The sequence below is a fragment of the Ursus americanus genome, chromosome 11, assembly GCF_024610735.1.
Source record: "Ursus americanus isolate L20-20 chromosome 11, mUrsAme1.1.p, whole genome shotgun sequence".
NCBI classification, from domain to species: domain Eukaryota; kingdom Metazoa; phylum Chordata; class Mammalia; order Carnivora; family Ursidae; genus Ursus; species Ursus americanus.
The window spans coordinates 65,564,436-65,588,480 of NC_142137.1; positions in this window are offsets into that span (position 1 = coordinate 65,564,436).

Genomic DNA, 24,045 nt, shown 5'->3' on the forward strand with positions numbered 1-24,045 from the left:
CATTCCTGGGATGCTCTTGTTACGATGAAATCTGTCCTCCCCTTTCACACCAACAACTGCCAATTGGTGGCCCACTGGTGAATTCTATTCCAGGTAGTTACTTCGAGGAGAGGGAGGGAGCATGCATGAAGGAAAGCAGGCAACTTCATGCCCAGCCACCGGCTGACACAGGCCCTATTATTTTATTCAACCTTAAAACATTAATTTTTCACCTTTTTAATATTATCACAAGTACGAATGCAGAATTTTTGATCACGTATACACCACCTCCAAGGACTCAGTATGTCTTATTCACTGACAAATAGACAAATCCCTTGATTTCTTCCCTTCATTTAATATAGAAAATGTGCTTGTCAACACACAAAAAAAAGAATGCTTGGAAGTAAGTCTTCACAAGCAGCTTCACTCAGACTGAGACTTATTTATGCTAAATACAGTCATCAAGAGGTTAAAGTACATTTTTATTAATAAGCTTTACAATTTTCTAATTTTTCAGAAATCCACAAAGCGATGTTTACATAATAATCCTGAAACTTGCACAAAATCATAGTTGCTACTGAAACATTATTTAAAATCATAACCTTGTCATTTACTATATTGTTAGTTCAGTTGCACTAACAATTTAGAGAGCCTGATAACAAAATACTCCTGTCACCAAATAGCTTACCGTTTAGCTTAGTAGTTCCAGAACAATTATATATGAGGAAATGTAGCATCCACCAAAGATCCTGACACAGCGAGGCTGAGGTGGGATGCAGAAACCGGCATTGTTAGTGACAGCCCCAAGTTCACCACACCCTTGGAGAAGCACATTTTATGAGCTCAAGAGAGTCAGCTGCAAAGCCTCTGGTCACACACATTGTTAGTTCATGGAGCTATTCCCCAAGTTTCTACAGCCCACACGGCACTACTAGGTCAGCGATGCTGACAGTAAAATCCCTTCTCTAAGAAGGACCTACTCAGTTATGAAATTAGTGCCATATGGGGACATTTTCATAGCCAACTCTGATCGAGCAAGTATATTTAACTTCAGTTAGATCTACTTTAAATCCACCTGAGTTAAGCCCATGCCATTTCACACTCCCTTTGGTGGACGCCAAGAAGAGCCATTAGCCAACGTCTACACATCACGCCTTCATATTCTGGAAGACTGATACTAATTTTCTGTTTAACCTTCTCCTTTCCTGGTTCTGTAACCCTATTCCTGTAGCTTCCCCTCCTAAGGTTTATATCCCAAACTAATTATTTCCACTGCTTTCCTCTAGATCCTCTCCACATTATCTGAATCTTAAGATAATTGGCAACCAGAGCTGCCATTCGCCCACACAGTGACTTTATGTGAATTCAAAGCAGCACACGTTCCTCGAGACACTTTACTTCCATCTCATGCAAGATTGTCGCAAATACTAATTTTGTTGGGATGAGTTACTTCTGACAGAAATTCGTCCTAATAAATTTACAACTACGTAACGTCTGTCATGTGACTGGTAGTTTATATATATATATACATATGCACACATACACACACACACATACACACACAGCTCTCAGTTGGCCCATGCACACCACAGATGGTGGCCCCTAGCAGATAAACTTGGAAACCTTTGTATTTTTTGCACAAAAATTTCTACTCTAGGTCCAAATACTGATATTTCCCCTCACCAAGGAAATGGAGGTGGGGTAAATCTTTTGATGGTAATTATGACTTATGTCTTCAGGCAGAATTCTGTTCTATAACTTGCTGCCCTGTGGGTGTAATGTTTGGAATAAGTTGGATTACTGGGAAATTAGTCTTTTTAATAGGCACCCTATTTATGGAAAAAAAAGAATAGTGTCAATTCAAGTTCTTACCATTTAACTAGAGAAAAACGGAGGGTGGGTAACATCTGCATAAACACAATGGCAAAGAAATATTTTGTCAAGAAGTAAACTGCAGTATACAGGGATGGGTAATAACGTCTCTAGATGTGCCTTAGTCTACAAAATGAAGTGGAGAATTAACGCAATCAAGCTTGCTTTCTTTTCTCCCTCCGCTTTTCTCCCACTCTCCTCACTTTCAAAGAAAAGTACTATATGGATAATTGAGGCAAAGGGATTTTTTTCCTTGAATAATTCAGGAAATTGCCTCAATTTTCCTCCTCACTTTTCACTACATTTTTGTGCAAACTCAGACCACGTCTACATAATGAGAGTACAGTACTACAGCACAATCAACAAGGTATTTTGTTCTTTTGCCTTAATTTTTCAATTGATTATGTGATGCTTAACTGTATCAACCATATGTTGATCTGATTTCTTAAGAAAGAATAAAAAATAAAAGACTGGATTAGCTATACTGGCCTTGACCTCCACCCCCATTGTTCTAGAGCCTGAGCCAGGTACTGGCTATTTCAAAGCAATAAGCAGTATTCTCTCCAACTAGTATATTTTATCAACAAGGTTGACCTGTCCCTTAATAAATCAATAGGATCTCAACTTAATTCTGGAGAAACTGGACACAAGATGATGTAAGAATGCCTGCAAGCTTCTTCTGAAAGCCAATAAAAAGTTGACGGGCCTAAGACCCATTATAAATTCTGTATCTGAAGTTTGGTTTTGGATTCAGAAATGGTTTTGAGTCACCACCAAATGGCTTGTCTCAATTTAGTGAGCTTAGCTTATGCAAGTATATCAGGAATTTTTTCAAGCCAATCTCACAAACACATAGAATCCTGTTTACATCTATTTACATCTCTGAGGAGGTATCTAGATACTTTCTCATTATGCAAAAGTGTTTCAAAATGTTCACTGTGGTTACAAATATTACAACATACTTATTCACTCTTGTTGCTATATAATTCATGGGAAACCCCCCATGTTATTGTTTCTGAGTAATTTTCCCTCACTAACCAAGCACTCACTAACCAAGACATAAGCACGAACACTGCTTGGTCCGGAGACTCACTCCCTCTTGATAATACAGCCATCACTGTTGACTCAGAAGGGAGCATTTCCTACAGAATGTCAAGCACTTCTCACCCAGATGCAGGATGTGGCTTGCTGTCCCTCCTCTGGCTTTATTAAACATGGCATGGTCCCTGAATGAGAATCAGGCCTGCCTGGCAGGGGGCTAAACTATTAAGTATCGATGCTGATAACGTCTGCACTATGGATTCACTGTCCTAAAATTTTAACCTCTTGTTTCCCTCTCCTGAATTTCTCATCATTCATTGCTCACTACAGCCTTGTATAAAGTTTTTATTTTAATTCCCGCTAGCTAACACATAATGTTATATTAGTTTCAGGTATACAACATAGTGATTTAACACCTCCATACATCACCCAGTGCTCATCACGACAAGTGCCCTCCTTAATCCCCATTAGCTATGTAACCCATCGCCCCACACACCTCTCCTCTGGTAACCATTAGTTTGTTCTCTATAATTAAAACTCTTTTTCTTGTTCTCTCTCTCTCAATCTCTCTCTCTCTCTACTTTCACACTGCTTGTTTATCTTACTTCTTAATTTCCACATGTGAGTAAAATCATATGGTAGTCGTCTTTCTCTGACTGACATATTTCACTTAGCATTCTACTCTCAGCTCAGGAAATTGCCTCAATTTCCCTTTAGCTCCATCTATGTCATTGTAATGGCAAGACTTCATTCTTTTTATGGCTGTGTTACATTCCATTGTACATATAAACCACATCTCTTTTTAATTTTTTATTTAAATTCAATTTAGTTAACCTACACAGTATTGTTAGTTTCAGGGGTAGAATTTAGTGATTCATCAGTTGCATATAACACCCAGTGCTCATTACATCACGTGCCCTCCTTAATGCCCATCACCCAGTTACCCCATCCCCCCACCCATGTCCCCTCTAGCAACCCTCAGTCTGTTTCCTATAGTTAAGAATCTCTTATGGTTTGCCTCCCTCTCTGTTTTCTTTTTTTTTCTTTTTTTTTAAAGATTTTTTTAATTTATTTATTCGACAGAGATAGAGACAGCCAGCGAGAGACGGAACACAAGCAGGGGGAGTGGGAGAGGAAGAAGCAGACTCATAGCTGAGGAGCCTGATGTGGGGCTCGATCCCAGAACGCCGGGATCACGCCCTGAGCCGAAGGCAGACGCTTAACCGCTGTGCCACCCAGGCGCCCCTCCCTCTCTGTTTTCATCTTACTTTCTTTTTTCTTCCCTTCCCCTATGCTCATCTGTTTTGTTCTGGCCATAGCAACTTCTTGCTAGACACGTCTCCAAAAGCAAAGGAAACGAAAGCAAAAATGAACTATTGGGACTTCATCAGGATAGAAAGCTTTTGCACAGCACAGGAAATAGTCAACAAGACTAAAAGGCAACCTACGAATGGGAGAAGACGTTTGCAAACGACATATCAGATAAAGGGCTAGTATCCAAAATCTATAAAGAACTTATCAAAGTTAACACCCAAAATACAAAAAATCCAGTCAAGAAATGGGCAGAAGCCATGAACAGACATTTCTCCAAAGTCTTCCTAGTTGTCAGGCAGGATTGTTAAGATAAACCTGCACTGGAACCCCAGCTTTGTGATCTTCAGCAAGTTACACAAACCCTCAGGGTCTCAGTTTTGTCCTCTGTTAAGTGGGGATAATCATACTAGTGGCTGTTGTAAAGCTTGCATGAAGCAATTATTAAAGAAAAGCACCAGGCACAGTGCTTGACAAATACGGATCCGGCTGCAGTGGCTAACGCCCAGTGACACTTCCACGTGCCCAGCAGTGAGCTGACCACTCAAGTTGCCTCAGCTCGTGGCAACACTATACATTCCGTATGCCGTTATCCACAACTTCTAAGACGCGTGAACACCAGAGTGAGCGCTCCAAGGAAGATCTCACTCACAATCACAACCTAGACAGCTAAGCCCTGGCGAGTGCAGGCTCTGGACCAGATCCAGTCATGATGGAGGAGACTGTTACCCCATGGCTATCCCTTCTACACGGCAGGCGCGGTGGCTGTCTCAGCTACTCGGCAGACCCCTCCACCTGCTTCATCCCGTGGAACCTAGATTTGGGATGCACTGGGAGGGGACCAGCAGCTTCCCCTGCGCCCACAGAGAGGTGGCGCCACATTAGGAGACCAGAGGAGAACGCCAAAGTCTCAAGGCCTTCAGAGCAAAGAGAATATACGTGTAGTGGAGGTTCACCAGCCAGTGCTGCCATCCTGGACCACCCAATCTCAGTCTCCTCGTTCTGGCTGGGGGGGCCGTCTCTGTGGGACCCCGAAGAACTCAGCAGGGAGTAGTGTGCAAACTTCGGCTACAGGCAAAGACAGACAATTTCAACACCACTCACAGCAGGATGTCTTTGTAACCTCTGGTCCACTACAGCCGATCCTAAATGGGTAATCAGACCTGCAGGTATTAATTAAACTTATGGTTCTATTTATTGTAGCACTCTGGGGATTGAACAGACAGCAAATAGCAATAAGTACTTCTGAATGTTCTCTTTGGCTTAATTACTGTTCCATAGTTAGTCCATCAAATTGATGTACAATCAACAAGGCTGTGCTTACTTATACAGCTCATGTAGAGTGAGAATGTTCAGGCGCTGCCAAAATCTTTCTCGCAGTGCCTAAGTCTACTGGAGAATCAGAATGGGAGAGACCCAAGGAAGCCTTTAATCCTGTCCATCATAAATCAGTTTGGCAGGAGCACTCTCCCCCTAGCCAGCATCTTTCTTTTCAGACATAACCTTGATTGGCACTGGAAGGTCCTTTGGACAAAGTATGTTGCCATACTTGGCCTACATAGGACAGAAAGAAGTGCAGAGTTTTCAAGCACCCGTGGCTTTTAAGCCTCATATACAGTCAACTTAGGTAATTAAAAGTACAGATTCCTGAAATCTAAAGGGAATTTAGAGGCTATCTAATTCAACCACCTCATTTTATACAAGATGAAACTGAGACCAGACAAGAAAAGTGGCTTGACTAGGTCACACAATGTCTTAGTAAGAGAATCTTGGGTTGCAATAAAGAGAGACCCACTCAAGCCAGCTTAATTAAGTAAAGGAAGATTTATTATGAGTCCAGCAGAGCCTCACAGAATCCAATCGGGGCTTTGCAGGAAATGGAAAGTCACTGCCTCTTGTTTCTGCTTCCTTCTGCACATCTGCTCCCTCCTCCTACCTGCCACCTTCTTCATTTCTGTCCCTCATGACTTCACCTTGCATGTGGCTTTGAGTTCCATGGTACCCAAATCTGATCCCATCTTTATATCACCTTCCATCTTTGAAGCCCAACCCCTTCTAACCACCTTCTTCAAATTCTGCAGTTGTGAATTTCACTGGCTCATCTTGGGGCTAGAGTTCAAGTATGATACAGTCAACTGTGACCAGGATGCTGGGCCACCCGGGCCCACCCTTCAGAAGATTGCAGAGGGAGGCAATTCCAACAAAGGAGGAACAAGGCACACAAAAATTCAAAGTAGTAGCAGAGCCAACGCTAATATCCAGATTTCCCAACTCTACATCTAGACTCCTTCCTACCCTATGATACCACCTTCAATTTCAGTCCAAGGATTATATTTCACTTAAAGAGGAAGCAGAGTTTGGAGCTAGAATTACTGACAACGGTAGCTGTGTAATAGTGACCTTAGTTAGAGTGGCCACATGTAAAACCGAAAGAAAAGCATTGCCATATCCCTGCATATTGATCTCTATCCATAAATACACTAAGAGAGAGAGGGACAGAACATCAGGGAAAAAAGAAGAAGAATCACAACACAGATCCTGGACTTCCTTCTCCATGCTTCTCATCAAAATAGCATGTTTCAGTGGGGTTAAGAGATCTTTTACCAGGTCTTGGAAGCCAAGTGATGAGCAGAATGCCATAAAATCACCTTCCTCTCCTGGAAGAATCCAGTAACAATATTCATTTCTCATCCTGTAGTATCTGAACTATTTCACCTGGCCGCACTCTTTAGAAAGGAACACTGTGCCGTTTTAAATTCAGATTTTAGTTATCTTTCCATTCCCTCCCACCCATTAGATTAAATTTCCTTCTACTTAGCAAATGAGGCAAGATGCAACACTTTCACACTCACACTTCTCTTGCCTTACTTCTTCTCCCGGACTGCCTCTTTGCTTCTGCTCTATTTTACGGGGAAAATAAGAGACAGCTGAAATGATCTCAAGCAGGTAGTGAAGGGGAAAAAATGAAATTATAAATATTAGGTGAGACTTTGGATTGCTATCGTCGAAAGGAAAGTCACGTCAATGGAGCAGGTGCTGAGCTGGTGGCTAGGACAGCCAAGGCTAGGCCTGGCTGGAGAACACACCAGCTGTAGAAGACGGCCACTCTGGGTCCTGGGTGTGTTGAGTGGCGATGGGCTATAAGTGATCTCCTGGACCTCTTCTCAGACACGCCCAGCCAGACGTTGATGAGCCCTGGTCACTCTAAAAGACCTTATTCACCACTACCACCATCACCTCCCAGAGCAACCACAGTGGGGCGGAGGGAACATAAATCAGGAAGCAGAAACCCTTGTTCAACTCTTGGCTCTGGCACCAAGTGCTTATGCAAGCTGTTCACCTTCTCATCCTCTTTGCTCACTGCAAAACAGGGAACTTGGACCAGAAGGTCGAGCTCAACGTGGATCTCAACCTTCCAGATTTTAGGCTTCTTTGAAAAACCCAATGCTATGGACAGTCTTCCCAGAGAAATGCACAAACACCTCAACTGCTATGTACAGTTTTAAGGGATCCATCTAACCTCCCCAAACTATCTTTGAACCTGTTAATCGATTCATAAACCCCAAGTTAATAACCCTTGAACCAGACAAATTCTAATAAGGCACTTCTAACTCTATGAATACTAATTATCCCCAAATCTACCCATGCAATAAAAGCCGTCCAGCACTCTGTGAGGCATGTGATATCATCAATTCAACCTTCTCCTTTTACAGATGAACAAACAGAGCCAGAGCGCTCGGACCACAGAACATGTAATCACAGAGTTTGTGGGACCAGGATGAGAACCTGCGTCCTCTGGCTCAGGTGTCCCCCTTGTGTTCCGAGGTAGGGGTCCTGCCAAGCACTGGTGATGCCTGGCTTCCGGGGGCTCCTTACGCTATGGCTCCCCTGGCAGAAGCTCTCTGTTTCCCTGCTGTTCATTGTCGTGGTCTCCTGGCTTGAGACAGCGGGTAGGATCTGGTCCCGGAGTTCTGTGCATTCCAGTGAGAGAGGTTGGATGCCACCTTGAGATCTCATGGCTACAGCACCAATAGGTGGCAGGGCGTGGAACCAGTGAGTGGCCAGCAAAGAGAACTATCCCGCCACCAACAGGGTGTCATTCCAAGGGCAGACCAAAGCCATTCTCATACGTGGTTCCTACTGGCAGCATCAGAATTCCACCGCTGCTGGCCAATCTCTTATTAGTGAAACTATAGCTTGGGAAAATCACAGCTCCTCCATGCCCTGCCCTACCTGAAACCTCGGCTTTTTGATAACAATACCGCAAAGTTGCATCACATCCCCTAAACCACACCTATGGGAGGAAGGCTCAAAGCATTTTCTCAAGTTTGTATAAAATCCAGATTTTTTTTTTGGTTCCTTTTTTGCCAGTCTCCACGCGCCGTGGGTGTTTGGGTGGGTGGATTGAGTGACATGTTAGTAAGAAAGTTCCCTCCCCTTGCGGAGCTCCTCGAAAAGGGAGTCAGAGCAATAGCACTTGAGAAAGTGACAGGAGGATCATGTAGCAGTGCCTCTGATGAAAAAGCGTTTAAATCTGCCAGAATCCAGAATTCAGAACAGCGCCAGGACAAGAGGGGGGAACCAAGCACACTTCACTACCCTTTGTCAGGCTATGTTTGCATTTGGGGCAAGCCCCCCCCCACCCCAGCCAGAGGCATTCGTGACCCCTCCCTCCTCTCTTCCAACATCCTGCAGCCCAGAGAGGGACCCTGGCAGCGATGTCGCCACGCGAACACCCTCACCTCCCTTGCATTCCCCGGAGCCCCCACCCTCCCTATGCTGGCTGCCAGGGTCTCCCCATTATCCCCTCTACCTGCCACGCGAACAAGTCAACTGCATAACTTGCCAGAAATCAGAGTCTGAGGACATGCCACGGCGGCACAGCCATGACATGAGAACAGATGGAAAACTTCTCAGGAACAAAATGTGCACACAAAAAAATGGATTCTGGCTTTGAAGTGTATATTCACGGCGCAGCTTTCAAGTCTTCTGAAAGGCCCACCCAAGCTCCAATCTGACCTACTTAGGCGGTGTTCTTATTTATGTCTCAGACGAAGGAGCTGTATATTTAGCAAATGAGGACTCTCCACCCCCCATGCCCACTTCTTCACGTTTATAGAGCCGAGCAATTTTCGCTTGTTAGTTTTTCCCCAGATCGCCTCCAAAAAAAAGTGGATACATAAGTTAAACACTGCTAAAAATCCACAAGCTCCAGGAATTCTGCATAAATGCATTGAGATTTCCATTGAGCGTGTGGGTTAATATTGCTTAAAAGAACAAGAATGAGACTACTGTTGATCCGAGTTGGTTCGTCTTCCCTTAGTTGGCAAACCAGCTGCCTGGCTCGGCTGTTATTAACACTGCAGTCAGATTTACTGATGCTCCAACGTGTAAACAGCGTCAGTTTCTGCTAGGAGAGTCTGCGTGTGCAAAGCAAAGTGTAGCACTGAAGCTATTATCCGGCTGACACAAGCCAAAATAGACATTAGTTTCAATTATCTGGGTTTTCAGGAGAAAGCCTTTTTAACCTTCATTATTAAGATAATTGCCTTGACTCTCACCCCTTGTACATGTAATCAAAACCATAAAGTTTCAATCCCGGTAGCAAGCAGCTGCCTCAAATCTTTTTCGGAAGTCGTGGGTATAAAATGAGAGGTGAATGTGTAAAGAGCACACCTTCAAAAGAGGATGTTGATTCTTGCAGCTTTGTTTAAAGGAGTCCTCCGAAGAGAACGCTTTAACGAAGTAGTAAATACAAGGATGTCACATCACTCAGCACCGAGCTTTAGACTCCCTTTGATTTTGTTGGAAAGAAAAAGGTCAGTTTTAGGGAATTCCGAGCCCAGTGTTTCCGTGCATGCTAGGACGTATTTTTCTTTCCTTCCTAATAAGTTTGCTAATCCCATCCCTTCGTGCTAGAGAAAAGCCAGCTGAATGGTGTGTGAGACTAAAACAATATCCTACAAGGTCCTAATACATTATGTACTTTCTCTTCCAATGCTCCACACAGGACTATGGTCCACGTTTAACAATAAGATTTTGTCGGCCCAGTGCTCATCTTAGCTAAGCAAATGTGTGCAGAACACCCAGGGTGTGCTCCTGGCTGTGGCTCCCAGCACCCACATTCTCCTGAGCTGCGGCCACAGGGGTCAGATCCTCCTGCACGTGGCACATGGCCCAGAGGCAGCTGTGCCCCTCATCGCCATCATCACCACCATCATCACCACCATCATCACCACCATCATCACCACCACCATCATCACCACCACCATCACCACCATCACCACCACCACCATCACCACCATCACCACCACCATCACCACCACCATCATCACCACCATCATCACCACCACCATCACCACCATCACCACCACCATCACCACCACCATCACCACCATCATCACCACCACCATCACCACCACCATCACCACCATCACCACCACCACCATCACCACCATCATCACCACCACCATCACCACCATCACCACCACCACCACCACCACCATCATCACCACCACCATCACCACCATCACCACCACCACCACCACAAGGACCCTCAGCAATGATCTCACTTGAAAGCGTGATTTTGATGTACTTCTCCTTCCTCTGCCGCTGGCTCCTTGCCCTGGACTGATCCGTCCCTAGAAAGTTGCTCGAGCCTGAACCAAAAGCCCTCCTCCCGCCCCTCAGAAAAATGAGAGCTCCATTTCTAGGTAACACTCTCGACTGTATGCCTGCTAAGTTGGCATCCTCTACTTAACCTACGTAGCTCAGCACGGTTAGATGAAAATAAACATGTGCACCCAGGGCATTTCTCTTATCTGCAGCTGGTTCCCGGGTCATGCTGGGACGGAGCTCATCGAGACACAGCAGGACCTTTGAACCTGGCTCCTGCCGCTCCAGCTACCGGATCGGTAATGCAACACCAAGTTCCAAGTGCACCTGTTCTCCACACGGCAGTGAGAGTAGCACCGGTGTGGAGATCAAATTAGCCTACGCTTGTGCGCACAACTCTACAAACGAATGACTGGCACCGCATAGACAGCGTTGGAAGGATACTGCTGCAGACTGAAATGTGTCTTCCCAAGCTCCTCTGTTGCAGCCCCTCCTCCCCAGTGCGATGGCATTTGGAGGTGACTGGGTTTAGAGGAGACCATGAGGGTGTGGTCCTCGTGGGGGGATTAGCACCCTTGTAAGAAGAGACAGCAGAGAGCTTGTTCTCTATCGATCTCTGCCGTGTGAGCACACAGCAAGCCAGGAAGTGACCCCAAGCAGGAAGCCGGCCATGCTGGCGCCCTGATCCTGGACTTCCGGCCTCCAGACCTGTGAGAACTGAATGTCTGTTGTGCGAGCCCCCCCAGTGCCTGGTATTTTGTTACGGAAGCCCCAGCAGACTAAGACAGACACGGTCTCATCTCCCATCCGCCTTACCCCTTCCTAGCCCCGCCTTCCTCTTTTTCCAGCTGCTAACAACATTCCTACAGATGCCATTCCATGTTTCCAAGCTCTTTTTCTTCCTGAAGCAATCTGGGTATCTGACTTCCACTGAAGTCAAGCATTTACCGGGAACCTACTACGCACGATACACAAGGCCGGGTCTTACAAGACCGCGTGCCCTCCAGTTAAACAGGGGCCTCTGGCGTCCCTGGTTGCTGCTTGCGGTCCTGCTCACACCGGCCGTGCTGCTGAGTTCAGAGAGCGAAGTAAATGAAATACAGCTATGTTGGCTTCTGCTCCATTAGGAAAGGGAAAAATCAATGTTTGCCAAATGTAGAAGGACAAAATCAATAGCAAAAGAAATTTTATTTTCAACCTTCTGAGGGAGTATTACAAAGAAGAGAGAGTGAAAATTATTATTATTTATTGATGTATATAGCACCTTCTGAAAGCCTCAAAGTGTTTTATGGAATTACAAACTGCCTTCCTCCCTCGCCACGTACAGATCACTTTGTTCTGTTCCCACGGAGCCATCTAGAAGGGGTGGGTGCAGGGAGTATTAGGCCAACAGGACACCACAGTTATAGGTGTGATTCCTTAAAGCTGGTAGCTCATTCCTTTACTAAAGAACAGAAAGGAATAATTAGTGGGATGAAGTTAGCACACTCCACGCTTGTGGAAAGTTCCTGAGGAAGAAGCCGCCTCTTTAGATTTTTAGATGGCATCATAATCTATGTGGTTTGGCAGAAAGAGGAGAAATCCCGCTCTCCACCCTTCTCCCACGTTCCTTCGCTGGGAGCAGCAGCACATTTGGGGAGAATCAGCCACCTGCTGCCAACATCTTAATGCAGTTCCTGGCAGAGGAGTTTTGATAGATGGCTTCAGAGCCCTGAGTGTAAACTACTGAACAGAACTTTCCGGCAGATGAAACGTCAAAAGAGCGAGGTTGGAGGAAGCTGAACTGGAGGCTGGCAGCTGCCTGGAAAATCCACAAGGGGAAGCGTCAAAATAAAATCCTACAAGAGTAGAGTGATTTCAACTTTTCAATCTCCTCTCACCTGGGTTTTTTTTTTTTTTCTCATTTGAACTTTGTAACGATCCTTTGAGAAACAGAGGGCAGTAGTATTAACCCCATTTTACAGAAGCTCGTAGAGTATAAGTGACTTACTCAAAATCATTCGCCTGTTTATTGGCAGAGCTCACAATGGAACATGGCCTCCTGGGTTCTCAGAAGAAAGCTGAGAGGCTCCATGGCTCACATTCCCACCTCAAACAGGAATCCCCTCCGCAGCATCTCTGAGAGGTCCCCATCCCCTCATAAGAAAAGCACTTAATTTTTAAATTGTCGTGCAATCTCTGGACTGTTAAAATACCAAGATCAACCTCCGTATCATGTTCTCTGATTCTTCCTCACTATGCCATCGACAACTCTTCAATCTAGTCTCATTGGATTGGACCCTGCAAGTAGGGAAGACTACTAGGGATGTACCCCTGTCTACCCCGACGAACACTGTCAGTTCCCTCAAGAATTGTTCCTATTACATCGTTTCCAGATAGTTTCCTTTCCTGCCCTCGACAGTTCCTATTTGTCTGGATTACAGATTAAAATATCAGGCTTAGAACCCAACAAAAATTCCAAATATCTGACATCGTGGGACAGTAAGAGTACTTCCTCTCACTTTCTGGATACTATTAGACTTGCTTTGAGGGGAATCTTCATTCACACTATGGATTCCAAGTGACCTACTCAAAATCTAAGGTCTTTTCCTAGAAACTGCCAGATTTTCAAGCCACCAAACCCCCATTCTGTCCCTGTGCTGTTAATTATCTCAGTGAAGGGCTTCCCATTTAGAAATATTAAGTTCTTTCTTTATTCACACCCATTACATCAACCTATCAAGCTTTTATGACTCCTGATTCTATCTTCTAGCACACTATTTATCCTGCATAGATGTGTGGGTCAGACTTCTCTCTGCCTTCATTAATAAATCACTTCAATGAATAGAGCCTAGAGTACAGCCCTATAGCAGGCCATGCGTGAGTTCCTGCAGGTTAGTATTAGTTCATTAATCTACCCCCTTTGGTCATTCAAGGAGGAATGGATTTCCTCAACTAGCATTTGGTTCACAAGCTTCTGGTGAGGCACAGCTCTAGGGTCAGCTGCAGGCAAGAGCTACTTTAAGAACAAGAGAGATAGACTATGTGAAATCCCGTAGGACTGCTTCACGGGCTGACTTCCCTTTAAGGCCCCTGTTTGGTATTCCAGCTTCCAACTAAAGCCTGCTGTCCCTTCCTCGCATCCCTGGAATTGACTTTCCTCTGAGCTTGGATGTTCCCAGTTTCCCTTTCCAATGAACCAATTTGCTCACTGTAGACTTCCTGGAAACCAGCTGATTTTACCCCATTATTCCCTTTGCCCTCTTACGATGTCCCTTGTCCCTGAATCTAGCTCATCACCTCACTGCTTCATCTTGTTTACACAAATATTACAAGAAACTTTGTCAAAGTCGTTAATAAAGTCCAGATCTGTCAATATAATAGCATCCTGCTATCTATTAAGTCTTGTCACCTAATCAGAAAAAGAAATGTTTACCTCTCTATAAATCGCTGAATCACAGTGTGTGCACATGGAGTAAACTCCTATGTGGGTTTAGCTCCACATCTTCTGGAAACGATCCCTCTCCCTCACACATCATCTCCATTGTTCTCAGATAGTCAGTGTGATCCCACAACCAGCCTCAGCTCCAACCTTAGTCCAAGGGGTCAATTGCCCAAGCTGAGCCAATCACATTTTTACTACAGGAATTAGGGCCAAAACTGAAGCAGAAAGACAAATTTCTTTTTGGTGACTGGACTCGGATATGGTGCTTGGAAACTGTGGGCTGCAGAGACGCCCCGTTGAGGTGAAGGGAGAGAACACCGAAATGGAAGGGCAGGGAGGCACAGAGGCAACAGACTAAGCAGATCCTGAAAGCTCAAGAGTCTAGTCCCTGTTTTCCTCAGATAAGCCATGTTCTTCTCCTTGGGTCCCAAAAGTCAGCCAAGAGCTTTTAAATAAATCCCCTTTTTGTTTATGCTACTCTGAGTTCTGTGTCTGTCATTTGCCACCAAAGAGCCCTAAGTGACACAGTGGAATGCACTAACCCTGCCCCCAGAGCCAGCCAGCTGCCTTTCAGGGCTACACGGGTGGGACTGTTCAAGCCCACGCAATCCTACAAAGGACTTGTTGGCCAGGGAAAAAAAAAAAAGAAAGAAAGAAAGAAAAAAAAAGAAAAAGTAAAAGAAAGCAATGGAAGTACAAGATGTCTCGCCCCCACCCTCCCTCAATGAGGTGTATCAGGACCCGTGATAATCACACATAAGCAAAACCTTGTATATTCTTTAATGTTCTCAGTGCACCAGCAACTAAAACAATTTCTTTTTTTTCCCTTTCATGCTACTTATTTGAGAGTCTACTTGTTTTTCCATTCTCTTTCTTGATGTCCTATTCACAACAAAGGAAAGTCCCTCTTGTCAGGCACCCGTCCAAATCACGGACTTCTATAGGCCACAGGGAGAGAAACTTGGAAGGGCCAAGAGACAACTGGGTCTGCTGATTTTGGTTGCTTTGAGTTGTGCAGCAAAGGGGCTTTCCAGTTGAACAGTCCTCTGAGCATGGCACAAATGTTTCGTGACCCTGCCACACTGCTCTCCTCCATTTCCAGCCCAGGCAGGCCCTCCAGTAAATACTTGAGACAGTTGCTTTCGTACACACTTCCTGGTTAAATCAAAACAGCTTCCAAAACGTAGATAGGGAAAAAGTGAATGAACTCCCCAGGCCTAAATTCAGTCTGATTCACCAACAACAGCTAAATATAGAAAGAGTCTATCCACTTGAGGCCACGAAATCATGTCCCGAATCTGCTCTTGGAACCTCAATGTCACGTGGGAGCCACTGACCTTCCATTTGAGAGGGAGGGGATTTTCCCTCCAGACTGGCCATCGCTAAGCAACATTAACCCAAGGACCATCAGCCTCAGGACCACCACGATACTCCTTGCAATTTTCTTGAGCAGATGCCAGGAGAAAAAGCCACAGGGCTTGGATTTTAAGTAACTACAACAGATGTATAGTGTAAATTCCTTAGGGTCGTGATCCCTGTTTGGTTTATTATTTTTCCCCTCCAGGATCTGCTATCTCAGGACCAGATAAATCATTTGTGGGGCCCACTTCGAAATGAAAATGCAGGCTTGCTTGTTCAAAAATTAAGAATTGCAAAAGCATGACAGCAGAGCCATAAACCACACACGGGGTCCCGTGTGGCTGTGCGGCTCATACACCACAAAGCCAGTCTTGTCCCTAACACCTTGGTCATGATTTACGTAGAATACATGCTTATTAGTGAATCCATAAATTCAATAACCAGGGCCAGAATTAGAGGGGAGGAGGAGCGGGAAGGAACCCCTGCTTCAAGCAAACAACCCACTTTCATCTCTTTCGTGCTTCTGCTGGGAACTCTTATAAGAATGGGTTCCACTGTTGAAGTTTGAGAAACACAGCTCTGTAGCACCATCGTTGAATTTGGAGTGCACTGTCACTCATAACAGCGTTACTAAATCAATTTGGGTACGGATAGAATAGACAAAGCCATCAAGACAGAAGATCAGAGAGAAAAAAGCACGATCCAGTGTGTGAAATTTAAATCTCTTTTAGAAGACGCTGTTCACTGATAAATAATCTGTGAGCTCGTGGGTCACTCTGCCCATGCCCTGTGCTACGCCACCCCTTACGCATGCTATTTTGTTACCTCCCCCAATTTGTTCCTTCCGGTTTGCATTTTTATCCACAGTCTCAGTCCCTATTACTAGCACCTCATATTAAAGTAGCCGCTATAGGGTCATCTTCGGAAAATGTCAGAAGAAAATGATCAATCTTTAACGAAGGTATTAAACACTTGTAGGATGTGTGCAATAACCTTGGCCTGCTCTTTAAAAGCAAAGAATGGGAATGCTTACCAAGCATTTTCTGAGAAATGAGTGTAAATTGCAGGAAACAGTGTGTAAATTAAAGGAACTGCCTAATATAATTAGCCACACAGGAAATGTAATGGGTATGGAAAACAAAAGCGCAATTTATGAAGAAATATCAATTGGAATAATGTAAATAATGGGTCTTTCACTGCAGTTCCTATTGCTTGTGGATCTAAGGTGGTCATTAGGCAAGGAAGTGCTCATCAAAATCTAGAAAGGTTGTCTAAAGATATGACTTTAGAATGTCATATTACCTTCCAGAAAGATCCTTAATTAATTGTGCGGCTTTTGTAAGACACATAATGGGCCCGGCCAAGTTTCCCCACTCTTCCCATTACACCCAATGCCAACTACATCCCTAAAATATGGCCTAGCTCTTAGCCAGGATCTTTGGGGAAGTTCTCTGTACCGGGCTTTCATTCTATGGTGAACTTCTCTACTTTTGGCTCACGCTTCGCACTGTTTCCTTCTGAAGTGGCCACATACTGGCAACACCAACTCGTTTACTATCATCCGTCCGAATTACAGTTATCACTGGTGTTCTTGTCGCCTCTCCATGAATCAGTTTAGCCAAATCTTCCTTTTCAGCTTCACCTTCTCCCCCCAGGAAGAAGTTAGCCTCTCTCTCTCTCCATGAAAAAACTCTCTCCATAAGTTCTAAGTGGCTCATTACATAAATGGAAACATAACACAAACCTCTAAATAATGATTAACCACATAAGCTCTAAGTGAAGCTCATGTGTCAATAAAGACCTTTTCTAAATTAAAAAAAAAAAAACCTTAACTCGTATATTTTTAGAGTGTATTTTTTCTCTTTAAAAACCCAATTCGTACTTACCCCGATTACCTTGATTCTACCCTTATAGTAAAGGGACTGGCTGGAGTAAACAATGGCGGCAAAATGCAAACAACTCTCAATATCAATGTCTCTGAAGCTCCTTAGGCCCAGATTCCAAACGACAGGCCATTGGACAAATTACTCCACAGAGCAGGAGACAACACGAGCGACAGGTGGATTCTGCACCTCTGCTTTTGTTGCACCTGTTGGCTCTTGGACCAAGAAGTCTGCTAATTCATACAGCTCCAGCTACTGCCTGACCCTCCTGTCTTCTATTACTCTCCTGTCTGCCTGGGGCAGGGACTTCAGTCTGCACACTCCTGGATTGGTGCAGGGCCTGCCCCCCAAGAGGCTCTTCCACCGTGGCTCCAGTCCACCAACCCACTCCCCTCTGGTAGGACAAGTATCCGCAGACTACCTCTCCCCCTGCTCCATAATAGAGCTTTCCTCTCTGCTCCCACCTCCACAGGGCAGCCTCAAGGGCTCAGGAAAATAATTCTGCCTCCTCCAGTGCCATAACTCTAAATACCTAAAACCAGCACTTTTTCATACTGAACAACCCAAAAAAAGAGAATGGAAAAGCATATGCTAGAACATTTCTTTATTCCTCAGTCAACAAATGGTCAAAGGTTAGAAATTCAGTTCACCAGAACTTTCTAGTCTCATCCATGAGTCTTTTATGACCCTGTTAAGGAGAGGTGATGGGATTCTTGGTATTAACAGTGTTCTAAAGGTAGAGGTAGTGACATTTATTTCTACACAAAGAAAGAAAAAAAAATAGCCTTGTCCTTATTCTTATTTCTGGCCATCACAGATATCCTTCTTTATAATTACTTGGGCTATTGCTATTGTAGCCATCATTTTCACTATTTACTATTATGGGTATTTAGAGGCTCATAAAAATGTGAGCTTCCTCAATGCTTAAACAGCACGAGAGATAAATCAGAGGCACAGAGCATTGGCTGACACTGGATGAAACCTGACTGGAAACAGCTGGATTGCTCTCTTGACTAAATATTTACAAAAGGCATGATTATATCACTGAGCGACACTGTGCGAATATAACAATTTATCAATCATCTTGTTTAACAGCAATCCCCACAGGAAGGGCTACATTCCCACTTAACAATAAGAATCTACTGTATGCTAATTAATTTACTTCTTTTCACTTAAGGTTATTTCAGACACGTATGCCCTTGTGCTTTTATAATAGCACGTTTTGCACAGAGACCAAACAAATGTTTTATAGGCAAAAAAAATAAAAGCTTGGGGGCGGGGGGTGGAGGGGCAATGTTAACTCTAAATCTTGGCTCACACTCAGTCTTCTGGGGTTAGAATAGAGAAGAGTGGACATGTTAAGGCATATTCTAGGGATCTGGCTGCAGATGTTGCTGCTAATTCTGGAGAATATGAGAAAAATGAAAGGACAAAGGCTGGTCTTCTCTTGAATTTGAATAAGGAAGTGTTAACCAGTTGTTATTTACCACTCAAGCAGTCCCTGGGAGGCAGGTCCATCGTTATCATTCAGAGCACAATTCAGTCCAGTGACAATCCATAGGTTTATAATAATTTTTTAAGTGGTCACTTTCTAAAGACAACAGAGAACCAATGCATGACCTCAAAAATTGGGTAAATGAAAGGACAAAAACAGCAACTTATCCTGCCTTTTTTGTCTGAATGATACCTCTGGGTAACCAAATAGTAGATGGGGTAGGGCGGGGGGGGGGGGGAGAGTTATGTTATAAAATTATTCCAGCTAATAAATTAAAACAAAATGGTAGAATTAGAAAACCACCATTTGATAACTACTATGAATTATTGGATCTAGGCATTGAGGATCAACAGTTGCTAACATCAAAAAAAAAAAAAAAAAACGTGAAAAGCAGGCATTGTCCCTCCTGATGAAAAACACAAGGTCACCAATGGTCTTGTCAAGAAAGATCAGGTGCGCCTGGGTGGCTCAGTCGTTAAGCGTCTGCCTTCGGTTCAGGGCGTGATCCCAGAGTCCTGGGATCAAGCCCCGCATCAGGCTCCCTGCTCCACTGGGAGCCTGCTTCTTCCTCTCCCACTCCCCCTGCTTGTGTTCCCTCTCTCGCTGGCTCTCTCTCTCTGTGTCAAATAAATAAATAAAATATTAAAAAAAAAAAAAAGAAAGATCAAACCTGAGTTTGATCCAGCCTCTGTATTCAGCTGCCAATTTGCAGAGACTACAGAGGATAGAAGCACATGTCAAAATGTCCCGTGCATATAAAAGCACCAAATCTTAGCTCTGGGAAACCCAAATGGGCCATTTCTTCAACATGTAAGTTTTTAAGAAAGTAAGGGGATATGGGGCAATCTATAATTACAAAACTTAAAAAACATATCATATAAATGCTGTCTTTGATGCAGAGTTGAGTGACAAAACCATTTTAAAATGCAAGGAAATGACTATTATAAAGAAGTCAGGATAGTGGCTGTTTTGGGAGGGAGTGGACAGTGGTAGAGATAAGGCACACAGAGGCCCCCAGGGTGCCTGGAAAAGTTCTGCCTCTTGATTTGCATGGGCATTTACAAGGGTGTTTACTCACTTTATAAAATTCCATTAAGCTACATATTTATTGTGCGTGGTTTTCTATATCTGTGTTCTGTTTTACAATGACCAAGATTAAAAGAGAACAATAATCCCAACAAAAAGGTATAAATACTATTATTATGTAAAGAATATGTACCTTTGAATCAGACAGGTCTAGATTTAGGTCCCACTTTGCCACAAATAAAACTGTGGGATCTTTGATCTCTCTGAGCCTCAATTTCTGCTTTGAGAAATGGTAATAATAGAACCTGAAAATTCCAGCTATATAATAAGTACTCAATAAATACTAGTTTTATTATTTTTTTTCTCTTTCTTCTTTCTTCCTCCTTGTTAAGTGTATGCTGGAATGATCAGCAGGACTGAAACCATGTAGGACTGGTTAGTGAAAATTTAGGAGGATTCATGGTGGATTCTAGAACAGAATTTTTTTTTTTTAACGAAAGAGATGGGATATTAGCCAAAGAATGTGAGTGGCAATCCAGGTGGGAGGAGAGGGCATACAGGAAAGAGCAGTTGAGTTCTAGGAAAGGAAGGTTGGGTAGGTTTGCCTGATGACATTACAAAGGTAGAGTTCACCAGCCTAACTACCTACAGAGGATGTGCGGTAACAGGTGGATGAAGCAGGCTCAATGTCTATAAAAACAGCACAGGTTCAGTGAGAAACAGTAACTGACCTTCAGACTCAGCCTGAAAGAAGAGGGAGTGGGTAGGGGCTGTACACTGATGTTTGTGTCCCTGCGCCAAAATTTACATGTTGAAACCCTTACCCCCTGTCCTGTGATGGTATTAGGGGGTGGGGCCTTTGGGGGTGGTTAGGGTTAGAGGAGTCATGAGGGTCACACCCCAAACTAAGACAGTGGGGATTTTAAGATTTCTAAACTCAGGTTTAAGGGGAGCCTGGGTGGCTCTGTCAGTTAAGCACCTGTCTTAGGCTCAGGTCATGATTTCAGGGTCCTAGGATCGAGCCCCGCATCAGGGATTCCCACTCAGCGGGGAGTCGGCTTCTCCCTCTACCTCTATACCTCCCCCCGCTGGTGTGCACTTGCTCTCTCTCTCAAATAAATGAAAAAATAAAAACTCGGGTTTAAGCATGGTTTTTTAAAAGTCTGTGAATGACCAGAACATATATTCTATAAGTTCCCCATTAGTCCTTCGACACCTTGACAGGGAAAACAAGATATTCCCCCATTAAACCTGCTGCATGCTCTGGGATCACTCTTGACAGTGGGGTCTTCTCTCCCAGAGCACTGGCATGTTAAGGAGAAGTATTTACACCCACAGCCAAGTACAGCAGGAAGCACAAATACACCAACAACCTAAAATCTCCGGACTACAAGCAGAAAGGCTTACTGGAAAATAACCATGGGTCCGCGCAGTAACACCTGGTCATGTTTACATTGCTACAGGTTTAACTGAATGCTCTTCTTTGCTGCGTTTTCTTTTCAGAAGTTTACTTATTTACTATGATGCCCTTCCTGGCAATTCCTATATCCTATGAATAATCAACCCATAAGTTTGATACTTAGAGTGAGAATAAAGGAATCGAAACGGAAAGTCAGCCTGTTAGACACCCACGGCAAGACAAAATCCAACCCAAGTGATGAGGCAATTGGAAAAAGCCAGATCTGTCCAATTAACTCAATTAATTATACATAACAGTAACACCTAATGCCACGTGGCTCTCACCGTGTGTCAGGCACTGTGCTAAGTACTTATTTGCAATCCCTTCTTCACCCATACCTCTTTGAAGTACAGATTATTATAAGCCCCATTTCACCAAAGGGGAACTGAATTCAGGGGTTGCGTAATTTGCCCAAGATCGTGCCATTGGATTCAAGCCTGCGGTCTCTGATACCAAAACCCCATACCCTGTACTCTTCGATGTAGCTGTTGAGGAAAGCTGCATCATATTAACTCAAGCTGTTATTCTCGTTCTTCTTGATTTGCTTCCTGGGATAAAGAAAGCCACTTAGATGTTCTTACAGCAGAAGCACCTGAGCCTGAGAGGACCCAACCAAGCTCCCCAAATCCAGCTGAGACACTGAGACATCTGCCAGGCCACCGGCTGTCCCACTAACCACAGGGAGGGAAGGAGCACAGAGAAGCTGGGAAGGGAGCTGGGAACTGGGTGCAAACTCCAGTCCAACACATACTAGCTAGCTGTGATTTGGTCCAATGGCTTCACCTCCCTGACTCTGTGTTCTCATGGATAAAACAGAAGTCTTAAATACCTCGCTGCACAATGGTTGTTGGGAAGATAAATAAGAAAATGCACATGCAGCAGCCTATAAATGCTCAGAGTTTGTCCCCCTTATCCTGTACCCCCCCCCCCAGCATGTACTTCAACCCCATGTACAGACAACATCTGTCCCTGACTGGAGTGTTGTCTGAGTATGAGGCCACTGTTCCGTATTGTTTGGTTTTGCTCCTTTTAAAGCATCCGCACATCGCCCCAAGTTGAACATATCTGAGAATATGTATCCCCACAGCATTTTCAAAATTGGTCCAAAGTCGCCAGCAGAATCTGTCCTGGAAAAAGTCTCATTCCCCAAATAAGTCACGGTCATAAGAAGACACAGACTATTACAGACAGGCTTCTCCAACGCCGTCTGGAGAGTGTGCCTTTGAACAAGAGAACTGAGCTCCTTCAAAAAGGGTCTCCAGCCTCCTCCAGGAGAATGGAAAAGAGAAACATCAGCCACTCAGACATGTCTCTTGGCTCCCTTCCTGCCTGGGCTGGGCAAAAGAGGCGTTCAGGGGAGCAAGTCTGCACACAGGCCTCCAGCTGGGGAGGAGGACCGATGAGGCTGAAACCCGGGGGCCCGCCCCGCCCGGTCCCGCCCAGGGCGTCCAAGGGCACATGTGCGCTGGTGACCGGCCAACACCCACCTCTCAAACACCACATGTCCTCAAATTTGACCATCACAGGAGAAGACAGGGGGACGTTAAGTGCTGTTTAAGGTGTCTGCTGTTCTAAAAGCCTTTGTAGGAGGTTATTAACTTCAAAGAAAAACTAAACTTATCCTTATTCCTTCTTTCCCCTTGAACCTCAGACAGGCCCACACTGGAACTGTCTACGTCATCGAGAGCCCCTGGAGAGCAGCCAAGGCCCCCAGGTGCCAACTGACTTTTAAACCCACTCTAGAAAAAGAAAGGGGTTTTCCCCCCCCAGAGGCATATGAGTTCCCTGGGCAAAAATACAATTATTATGCAGTCTTCTTATAGGTAAAGAAATGGAATAAAAGAAACAGAACCTAATAAACAATTCTGCTAATATTTTAGCTTCTCAGGTCTTTAAAAGGCCAAACTTTATCTTAACGAGAAGATTCTGAGCCCAGAAAAAACTTCCTTTCAAACTCTTACTACTTGTAACCCACAAAGGATATTTTTTAAAGATTTTATTTATTTGTTTGTTTGTTTGACGGTGGGGGGAGGGGCAGGAAGGGGAGAGAGAGAATCTCGCGCATAGTCCCCACTGAGCACAGAGCCCCACACACCACGGCTTGACCTCACAACCCTGAGATCGTGACCTGAGCGGAAATCAGGAGTGGGACGCTTAACAGACTGAGCCACCTGGGCGCCTCCAACAAAGGATATTTTAAAACAATTGTTCCACTGACCTGGCAGAAAGCCAGGGGCTACCCCTCGGGGCTCACGTCCTTGGAGGCCCATTCTGAAGAATGCGAATTTTAGAGGGTGGTGGTGTGGGCCACCGCGCACCCCACAAAGAGCTCCAAACAACTGGCAGAGAGACAAACCCAGGAGGGGTGTCACTGTGACAAGAGCTGGAGCCATCCCCTTAGCTGACCCTAAGGGAGGATGAGTCCACCGATCAGTGTAGCCAGTCGTGGTAGCTGCATCACTTGGGGGGAGGAGCCCAGCATCAGTTCTCTCAAGAGTCCCTCTGTTGCCCTCCAGGACTTTCCGTGTGCAGAAGTCAGTGCACGCCAGACTCCCGAGCCCCCGCTCCCAGTGGGGCTTTG